Source organism: the organism of the source record quoted next, unplaced genomic scaffold (genome assembly GCF_019419815.1).
Source record: "Pyrus x bretschneideri cultivar Hongxiangsu unplaced genomic scaffold, Pyrus_bretschneideri_v1 Contig29, whole genome shotgun sequence".
Taxonomy (NCBI): domain Eukaryota; kingdom Viridiplantae; phylum Streptophyta; class Magnoliopsida; order Rosales; family Rosaceae; genus Pyrus; species Pyrus x bretschneideri.
In genome coordinates, this window is record NW_025999601.1 from 4,909,710 (window position 1) to 4,920,541 (window position 10,832).

Genomic DNA, 10,832 nt, shown 5'->3' on the forward strand with positions numbered 1-10,832 from the left:
AAATTTGTTTTTATCACGAGGACGCGTTTGGAATTTTGAATGTTATTCGATCTCAAGGATTCAATTCAAGGGAAGGTTCAGGGTTCCTTCTTTCTTACTGGAATTTTCAGCTGAGAGGGCCGAAAGCCCAAATTAGACGAAAACTACAACTTTACAAACCAAGCAAGAAGTGACCCAAACTAGGAGGAACCATTTTTGTGTAAGTGGAACATAAGACGGTACACCGTATATGCTTTTATAATTTAGATATGGTCGAAAATTTATTAAAAGAGATTTGCGTGCTTATAACATGTTGTAAACTAGAATTAGTATGAGTGCTTGAGAGTCGACTCTTCACTTTTCGAGTTTCTCTTACTGATAAATAGAAAGAATTGTTGTGTGTTTGTCGTTACAAAGATGTCATTTGCTTCAAGCATCATTTATTCAAGGCAGTCTTTGTATACTTTTTTTTTTTTTATGTTAATATAACTTTCATCAAAGAACTAAAATATACACAAACCCCACAATATACACAAATCCCTCCTCCAAAGACCCAAACCAAAAGGCATAAGCCCCGGCCCAAACAAACCCTAACACAACAAGCCAGAAAAGAAAAAAAAAATCCCCAACTGGAATCCATACACAACTACCGCTGGAACCCCATGGAAATCAATCATCCATCCCCAAGGTTGCCAAAATTGCCCCAATTTGCGCACAATTCGAGTCATCCAAATAAACTTCACACTTCCAGTCGTAGCATTGTCACCCAAGGAGCTTCCAAATCGAAGCTCAATCACTGAGGAGAACAGTCCATTGGAACAGTTGCAGCGAAAAATGGCAGTACGAAGACCCGAACAGAAGTTCTACACACCTTCCCTTGCAGAATTGAAACTTCACCAGAGGAAATTTCACATTTGAACTGGGTATCGAGAACATGACTAAGAACGGGAGTTGAAACCGGAAAATTGGATAGATCTAAACAAGGATCCAAGTTGGAAATACAAGCTATCCAGAAAGGACATAGGAGATAGACCAAAGGAAAAAGGAGAAGGAAGGACTAGGGCTGCCAACAACCCAAGCCATAGCTAGGATCGGCGGCAGCAAAAGTGAGAAAAAACTGAAGAAGCAAGCTTGAAAATTGAAGAAAACTCTCACATGCCGGAGAGAAACTCTCTCACAGAGAGAGAAAAGCTCTCACCAAAACGAGAGAGAACTTTATGTATTAACTTAAAATACCTGACAAACCTATCAAAAATGGCCATAAGTCTGTTGTCCCCCCATTTATTGTCTCCATTGTGTTTGTTAATTTTTCAACATCAGTCTTATAACCGAACTAAAAGATAACTCTATTAACTTTTTTATTTTGTATTTAAAAGGAGATTGACACCAGAGTAGGAATACACTCAAGTATTTCAATTTTTTCTTTTAAATTTTTAAATGACAAATAAAAAATTTAACAAAGTTGTCTCTCAGTTAAGTCATACTACAGATGTCAAAAGTTTTGCAAAGAGACATCAGACTCGTGGCTAGCAAATATATCCCTAGTAATTATACGCTCATTATTATAATATTGATTTCACCACGCAACGCCTTGATTGACTTAGCTAGTTAACTCTTCTCCAAATCTATAAAATACCCCACAATGAACAACAACATTGTAGTAATGGTGGTGCTAGTTGCTAAACCAACGTTTAGCAGAACGTAACCAAAATTCTTAATGAGTTTCGGTTGCTAGCTATGAATGTATGCACATTTTTTTTTTTTGTCAAGTGATACACAGTACACTTCGATCTGGATATCCAAGTGGATACTGAAATCGAAACATGTTGACCAACACCTAAAAGGTAATGAAGTCAAAATATGCAAATGATGTGTAAAAAGTGCGACTAAATTAAAATCAAATTCTAGAACTAATTTAAACCAAGAAAAAGAGTGCACATTGTGGGATGAACCCTTATTATAAAGGCATGCAGTATTAGCTCATAGATACAAGTGCAGTAATGGTAAGAATATTCTCATCTTGAGTAGAATGGATACTTTGCTACTAACAAGAAATAAATTTCCTACATTAACAGAAGTGGGTGTGAGAAACCACCAATGAACCCTCGCTCGTTGATGAGACGATTTCATATTATATATTTTACCATATTCTTAGTATGTTTTGGTCATTATTTTGGAAATTTTGACTGTCCAAACAGTGTTTTTAGAGTAAAATTCCTTGTACAAAGTTGTTGGGGACATCCAGATCTTTCTAACGCTACCTTTTGGGCAAGATTTGATGATGATGTCGTCATAAAATGAGCAGATTTATTTGTTGCCCAAATTACCTGATTTGAATATGATTAAGTTTCCTAGTTTTATTATTTTATTTGGTTTTTTGTATTTGTTGGGAGACCTAAATTAGGTAGGATTCAAATTTCTAAGTCTATTTATATGTGATTTAGGAGCCCTAGAGGGCCAGAACGTTGTTGGGGGACTAGAAATCGGTTTAGAGAGCTTTGACAATTTGTTTCAAGAGTGTTTTCTATCTTTACTTCTTTAATAATATTTTTCTTTTTATTGTAATTGTGTAATTTATTTCTTTTGTTAGGACCAAGTTACGAGCTTTAGTATGAATATGTGATTCTTATTAATTTTCTTATGAATTGATGCTTTTTTGCTTTGAATTATTAATAAATGTGTTTAAACTATCTAATTGACTTTATGACTGTCCACCATTAGGGTAATTATACAAGTAATTTGATACAATTTTTGTTGGAACGTCATCCTAAAATTAGGAGGGCTTCTTGTGATTAATAAATGTAATTTCACTAAAGGCGAGCATCACACTCTTAAAGGTTGCAAGATTTTTCAAGGAGTTTTTCACAAAGCTTAATGAGTTTTTGCATATTTTTATTTGATCTGAACATCACACACAAATTGCATGCTAGATATACATTTTCGCTTGAACATATGCATTAGCAAAAACACTCCCGCTTGAACATCACTTAACCTTCAAAGCATGTATGTGGAAATTCACTAGTAATTGACAAAATTATATGGTATTGTTAATGGCGACAGCTGAATCCTAATATGTCCCATAAATAATTGTCTTAAAATTTGTTTTGGGAACTATTATTAGCACTCTAACAATCTCATTCTACACTTCTTAAAAGTGTATTTTTCTTTCGAATTATATAAATTTTGGAATGTAAAATGAGATTTTTGGAGTGACAATAACAATTCTCTTTGTTTTAGGAAAGTGTTATTAGCACTCCAAAAATCTCATTCTATACTCCTCACAAGTGTATCTTTCTTTCATAATGTAGAAAGTTTGGAGTGTAGAATGAGATTTTTGGAGTGCTAATAACAATTCCCTTGTTTTATTAAGTTTTATTTTCCTGATATGTTTTCTTTAATTTAAAACTGTTTTGTTTCTTATTTTTCTTTTAAATTTAAATCTTAATTTTTTTTCTCAAATTTATTTTTAAATAGTTAATTAGGGATTAGTTTAATACAAATTATTCATATAAATTCATGTGGAGAACGACCTTGTTTGAGTCATTTATATTATAATTACTTTGTTCTCTTGCATGTATTTTTATCCCACTTTTGAAATTTCTTGATTGGATTTTTATCACCTACAAAAGTAGGTATAAAAACACTTAAAAATACTTGCAAGAGAACAAGGTAATTATAGTATAAACAGTTCAAATAAAATTGTTCTCCATATGAATTTGTGGGCCCTATACTATATGTGTGTTACATGAGCATACTACCATAATAATTTACAAAAATCCTAACAAAATGATCACATTAATTGTGTGGCAATGATCGACTTAGAAATTAAAGTGAGAAGTCAAATTCATTAACCATTTACAATAAAAGTCTTTTCTCTATATTAAAATGATTCACGTAGTAAGACCTACTTTAATCATTGAAGTAAAACTCAAATTTTAGATTCTAAATCAACCCCAACTTGTTCTAACCCTTGGGCCACCCAAAACTCATTTTTGAGGCAAATTTAGCCTAGGATTTTACCTGAATTAGTGAGCTGACCTATTATATATGTGTACTTCTTTTTAGTTTTATATTTATGAAGTCATTGAATCTATCGACTAAAAATATAATAAATCCAATAGTAAAAATAAAGATTTAACGGTCCAAATTTAAATCCAACTAAATAATTTTAAAAAAATTCTTTCATGCACGAGTTTTATGGTGTTGGTTTAGTAATTTTTCAATATTTATTGAAATCCAAATAAGTTTAGGCTAAAATGTTCTTAAAATTAAATAGGATAGTCTATGTATTTGTTTTTCTTTCCTTTTTTTGAAAGTTACTTTAAGAAAAAATTATTCTAAATTCATAATCTTAGGCTCAAAATTTAAGGGTAATGATAGAGAGACTAAATTTGAAGACAAAATTTACAAACTAAATGATGTGTCACCAATATGAATGAACATGTTTTTCAACGTTTAGTAATAAACCAATCATCAAATTCCATGTTATTTAGTTTCTAAAATTTTGTTTACAAATTTAGTCTCCCTAGCATTATCCAAAATTTAGTTTTAGAGGAGAAAAACTGTTTTGGGTTAAAAGTTAAAAATTTTAGATTTTTTAACCCAAAAGTGGTCTAATGTAGAAGAAGTAAGAGGAAATTAATTTTTTTTTTTCTTATTTTTTCTTTTCACACATGTGCACTTTGGATTGAACTAGAAATGGGTACCTACGCGTTGCTGTGGAATTAGAAACAGTAAGAAAAATTATGTCATAGACGATTAATATAATATTATTTACATTAAAAATGTTAGAAGATTTTAACAAACAAAAGATTTAATCGACACAATCCAAACACAAACAATCGTAGAACTTTTGTGTCTACATAAAAAAATAAAAAATCAATCATTCACTTCATTATTCTTGATTGTCAAGAAAGCAACCTAGGCAAGGAAAAATATGACATATTAAAATGCATGCAATTAATTTATACAGTTTATACTATAAAAAATAAGGATAAAGTATGGTTACCTAGTCTTTTTTGGTGGAAAAGAATATGGTTTTATACCAGTTAGAGAGGATTTTTTTTTTCAGTGGTTTAATAGTCTCTTATTTAGATCAGTGCATTCTAATATTGTAAATGTAAATATTGAGATTTTATGTTATAGTTAAACAATCAATCTAAAAATCAAGTTAACACCCATAGAATTATCCCCTGCATTCTCAAGAGCACCTAATTCACTTCTTAATTCTACCTAACATGTACAACACTTCATATGTAGCTTAAAACAATAGAACAATAATAAAAATGGTAGAAATCAGACATTAATTTTGAAAGGCTGACCAAATACAAATTAGAAAACATAACATTAAAGTAATTGGTAGATTGAAGACTAACTAGGTTAAGAGTGGAGCTTGATCTGTTCATTTACAAAAAATCATAGAAAGTACGACTCTAAATACTTGAGTTATTCTATGAACAATAAGTGGGTAAGGAAAACATTGGCCTATTTTCCAATCGAATAGATATTTATGAAAGAAAAAAGAGAATCAAGATGCCTTAACACATCCCGACCCAGAATGTCCATTAGGACTCTGAATCGAGCTGTGCTGGCCAACACCTGGAAGGTGACGAAGCCATAAAGTATAATGATGTGGACAATGTGAATAAATTTAAACCTAAAAGTGCCTAAGGACCAGAATGTAGTGCAAGCGGGAACGAGCCCGTTTCACATGCAACGTCAAAGCATAAGTAAAGTACAGTAGTGTGGGTAAGGATCATACCCTTAGAGTTAGCCATCTATACTGAGATTCGCCACAAAATCTTCGTCGATACGAACATCCAACATCTAAAACCTGGAAAGGCGCAAAAACAAGGGTGAGTGGGCTTGAAAATAAAGTTTTTAATAAAAACCTTTTGAAAACATTATAATCGCTCACCAAAAAACCCGTATAATTTCCCAGAAAATAGTAATACATATGTATATAGATATCATGCTCGAGAGTAGTGAAAACCAAGTATATGCCATGTCAAGTATCTTAGCAATAAAATAAGTAAGCCAGGTGAAATAAATCAATATAAAATGATATGCCAGCCGGAGTCACCTAACGTGACCTGCACGACTTTAAACCTGCACGCGAGTCGGAACCACCTAATATGGTATGTACGACAGGCTAGGTGTAAATAAATACGCTCAAGTGCTACGATCAAGTGAAGGCTGTGCGAAGTATCGCAAGTCACTTACGAGTCGGAACCACCTAATGTGGTCTATACGATAGGCTGGCACCTGCCTTCGATCCAAGGTGAGCATACGGTGCGGGAGGTGAACAATCACATGAAAGCTGGCCCTGACCTCGAGCGGAGCACTAACACCGAGGTGTAGGATAATGAGTACCAAATGCATCCAGACATAACCATATACATCACAACCACTAACATCATAATGTACTCACCTGTAGCTTACCCGGGCTCCGCAGCATCATGCAACATTATACATGACTACACCAATGCATATACTAAAATATAACACAAGTATGACATGGCATTTCAATCACATTTCATTTAAAATAATTTCTGGGAAAAACGTAAACTATACATACGTGTGTGTGTATATATATATATATATAGAAAACCAAAAGCCCACTCACCTGGAGTCCGCACTACAACTCCCTAGCACAACATCAAGGCGTCACGAACGATCGGCGCCTAGAACAATTATCAACTCATGTCTTAGAATTCTTATCAATAAAACATATAACTTACATGTCCTAATTGGGAAGATCTGTACGTCGGATTCCCGATATGTAAGTTTCTAATATCCTTAAATATTACGTATTATAATGTATCAAAGTTTGGTGACAACCTAATGGTCGGATCGTCGATTGCTATAATAATCAAGCAGCGGACTTTCATGGAACTACGTTCAAATGACAGAAATTCGTCAATCAGACTTCACTAATGGAATCAGAATATTCAAATTTAACCTAGGAAGGTCAGGGGACGTCTCTGCCCACGCGTCGCCGCAGGTGGCGGTTGGCCGCCCCGACTTGCCAGAAAATTTAACTATTTCTAAAAACCCGCAAGAACCCTAGGTTTGGGTGTTTTGATTCGACCTCCAAACTCACTCCAACGCCTCAAACATTGCTTGGGCTTTGTTCTTGGGGTTGAGGGGAGCTTATTGGTGGTGGTGTTTTGCTGAGTTAACTTCACGATTTACGGATCGCTGTCATTCACTCACACGGACCATCGTTTGTTTTCCCAAAAAAATACCACCAATTTCTTCCTAATTGTGGGTGGAAATGGAAGGGGAAGTAGCATGATGATGATTGGGCTTGATGTTTTGGTCCAATTTGCTAGAAATCTGATGGAAAACCAGCAGAAAATATGAAGAAAACGAGTTGGATGGTGCGGGTCAAGGAGAACTCGATTTCCCCCTCCTCCTCTCCTTCCCTCATTTCCCTCCTTTTTCTCTCTTCCCATTGGTCACTCTCTTTCTCTTCTTTCTCATTGGTCCGGTTCCCCCTCCTTTCTCTCCTTTATATTTCATCTCCACCGCCCAACACTCTTACCTTTTAATCTGGGTCACACATGTGGCTTTCGAGATTTTCCTTCAAACATCTAGAGTTTTCTTGAACTCAATTAATTTACTAAAATGCCCCCAGCTTTAAACGTTAATAACCTATTCGTTATAACTCCAAATCACAATCCTTTTGCGCCCACGCGTCTGTAGCAACGAGTACTACGAGGATACGCCAAGAAAATGAACCTTACGTGACACGACACGACAATCAACAAAAGTCAACACTTTGTCTCGAAAGGCATTTTCGTAAATTCACTTTTAAAAATTATAAAAATCGTAATAATTGGGAACAGGTCATTACATGCCTATTCTAATACTCCAAAGCAGTAATTTGAGAATTTTTCCATGACCTACACTAAAAGTAGGATAGCTAAGGAAAACATTAAGCAACAATTATCTTTGTTAACAAAGAAAAAGAAAAACTTGGACCTTTTCTCTATGTTCCATAAATCTGGAAAAGAATGTAGGTGCATCTGTTTGAACGATCACATGGCAACACAAAAGAATTACTGAAAACATAAGAAGATTCATGAGATAGCTCAATGCATGGCAACGACATTAATACAGATTCCGGGAAACAATTATCTAGTTACGGAACAATCCCATTAACAACTTAGTGTGAAATGTGTGCAAAGATAGAGATATTACTTAAATAAAGTGATAAGGGACCTCCACCACTTGTGCCGACAACGAAGGCCAGTGTCAATGAGATAATCAACAATCTTCCCACACTGTAAACGAATAAGTTAAAAAGAAGAATGCTTAGGAAATCATTTCTTAATAAATTAACCAAGAAAGAGAAGACTACTACCTTTCTTGGTGTCATAGGCAGAAAATCCTTTTTCAATAGAAGGCAGGAAAGCATTGATAGAGCAGATGCTCTGAGAACAACTCAAGGATGAAAAGACCAATGCTCGACTAATCGAATTGTAGTTGTGTAATCGTCACACAGATAAACCCTTCAATTCAGCAAGAATTTATATATTACAACTCAATTAAATACACGACCTTAATAAAAAAAAATCAGTAAATAAAAAATCAAAACAGTCAAAACTAAATCACCTGGGTAATCACTTAAATTAGAAAGCTTCATAAGCGATACAGAAGGGAGAGGGGTACAGACCATGAAAAAATTTGGAATTACTGAAATTAAAACCCAAATTCCAGAAAGTCTAAATGTAAATTCACAGAAATCGTTCAAACCAACTCCACATCATTCATGATAATTACTGAATAATCCAAGAAATTGAAATTGCTCACCTTGAATAAAAAGGCCAAAACATAAACTAATGAATCAAAAATTAATACAACTTCATACAGAGTAACAGTTAAAAAATTAGGAAGACCCCAAATATAATTCATTTAGCTATAAACAGTATGCAGAAGCGTGGAAAAAAAACTTGGATATGCACTAACACCACAATTCATGATCATTATCCAAAATCTCTAAAGTAAACATACGTTCAAATATACACCTCTCTATTTTTCATCTCTCTCCCTGTTCTTTGGTATCGTGATAAGGTTTATGACAATGATTTTGCCAAAATTTAATAACAAAAAACATCACAGTAGAAGTTTAACATTAGAGAAAGAGTCGACCTCTACCTTTGATATGAAGATCCTACCATTCTTCTGCATACTTGATTCCTTTTAAGGCCACCTGTTGGGAAAAAAAAAAAAATAAACACAAAACTTGTAATACTATTTAAACAAAAAGAGATTTCTCAATCAGAGAAAGCTTCAATTTCATGTAATTTATTTTGTTAACAATGCAATATTAGAACTCGCATTTGGTTCAAAGAAGTAAGGTAAATTGATAAAGCAAAAGGAAACTAAAAACAGAATCTATACCAATTGGTTTAAAAGCAGCAATCAGCATGGCAATGAAAAATTCATACTGATGATCTCCTGATATCTGTTCACTTCCTATTTTTTATCAGACCAGTTCTCATTCTGTAGCTCTTGAGTTTAATTTTTTTTTTTTTTTTTTTTTTTAACTTGCTATGTAGATCCGTTCAACCTCTTGTTTTTCCTAATTTTTTTTCACAGAATTACAAACCTGTATGAGTGTTAAAAAACCTGCTTTGGTTATGCATATTAACAAACTGATACAAAACTCGTTACATAATATATATATATATATATATATATATATATATATATATATTATACAGACACCTGCAGCATTAAAGCAAATGAGGGACAATTGATATCAGCAATAGTACCTGTCATCAACATGAGCTTTTCATCCAAAGCAAGATTTAATTTCTTTAATTCTCATCATCTATGATATAAATGAATAGTACATCTCAAAAGAAAGAAAAAAAAAACATACACAAAATGTGGTCAACATTACTGTATAATTTCCTATCAAAAGGGCATGAAAAGTTGGTTGATTTCATTTGTGAACAAAATTAAAAACAAACTTAAACGTTAATTTACTGATGAATAGGTTGATTATTTGATGATAAACTCAAAAGCCGATCCGTTTGATGCATTGGATGTGGCCTGTAGGAGTGTAGTTTGGCTTGTAGCCTGGAGAGTTTGCTCTTTGTGTCACAAATTTTTTTTCTCAAGTCTTGCACTCTTTTATTGATTCGCTTCCAGGGCAACTGCAACCTCTTCTTACACAAACTACACATCCAGCATACGAAAACAATATGTGCTTAATTAATAAATTCATCTAATTAAAGCACCTACTTAATCAAGTCTCGAGTCTTGTTTGTACACCAGGTTTTGGTTATCCAGCAGAGGTTGAACCAATGAGTCTAAAGCAGCAGACCACTAAGAAACCCTAGCTCTTCTGCGCAAGAAATTCCTTCAAATCAAACCGAAAAACTGAACATGGTCTCTGAATTTTCAATAAAAATTAAATTACAATCAATTTACTGTTAACCATCTTTTTTTTCACCAATGAAAAAAACTCCAAATTAGTCCAAACGATCCCAAACTCTAAAAGCCGTTCAAACCAACTTACCATCAAATAAAAGCCACTTCACAAATCCTCTTCAAATCCACATCGAAAATGACGAAAAAGAAATGGAATGCGCTGAAGAAACAAAAGATCAACGGAAACAAACTGAGAAAATCAGGTATCAGAGAGAAAGAAATGAAAATCCTAAGAAAATTCGAGCGAACAATAGACGCAAAGCAAACCGAGAAAATGAGTGCTGAGAGGAGCAAATGGAAAGGAAAAGAAAAGTGGAGAGATGGAATCGAAAAGGACCTATCCAGGATGATCGACGCGTGGAAGACAATGGAGGACGCGTGGGCAACGTTGAAAATTGCTCAGCAAT

The 10,832-nt window shown here is 33.8% G+C and overlaps 2 long non-coding RNA genes across 4 annotated transcripts; both read right to left on the bottom strand.

The window, feature by feature from the left end:
• Positions 1 to 5,053: 5,053 nt before the first annotated feature.
• Positions 5,054 to 6,573, bottom strand: LOC125479483. Its single transcript, XR_007260040.1, has 2 exons — positions 6,202 to 6,573; positions 5,054 to 5,812 (listed from the first exon to the last, which is right to left on the bottom strand). It is a non-coding gene; the product is annotated as an uncharacterized LOC125479483 (long non-coding RNA).
• Positions 6,574 to 8,010: 1,437 nt separating this feature from the next.
• On the bottom strand, positions 8,011 to 10,726 carry LOC125479482. Of its 3 annotated transcripts, none has more exons than XR_007260039.1 (5): positions 10,514 to 10,726; positions 10,237 to 10,387; positions 9,142 to 9,196; positions 8,348 to 8,495; positions 8,011 to 8,267 (listed from the first exon to the last, which is right to left on the bottom strand). It is a non-coding gene; the product is annotated as an uncharacterized LOC125479482 (long non-coding RNA). The 3 variants fall into 3 exon arrangements; XR_007260038.1 differs by having other exon boundaries at positions 9,762 to 10,387; positions 10,514 to 10,725; XR_007260037.1 differs by having other exon boundaries at positions 9,715 to 10,387; positions 10,514 to 10,725.
• Between the last annotated feature and the right edge of the window lie 106 nt (positions 10,727 to 10,832).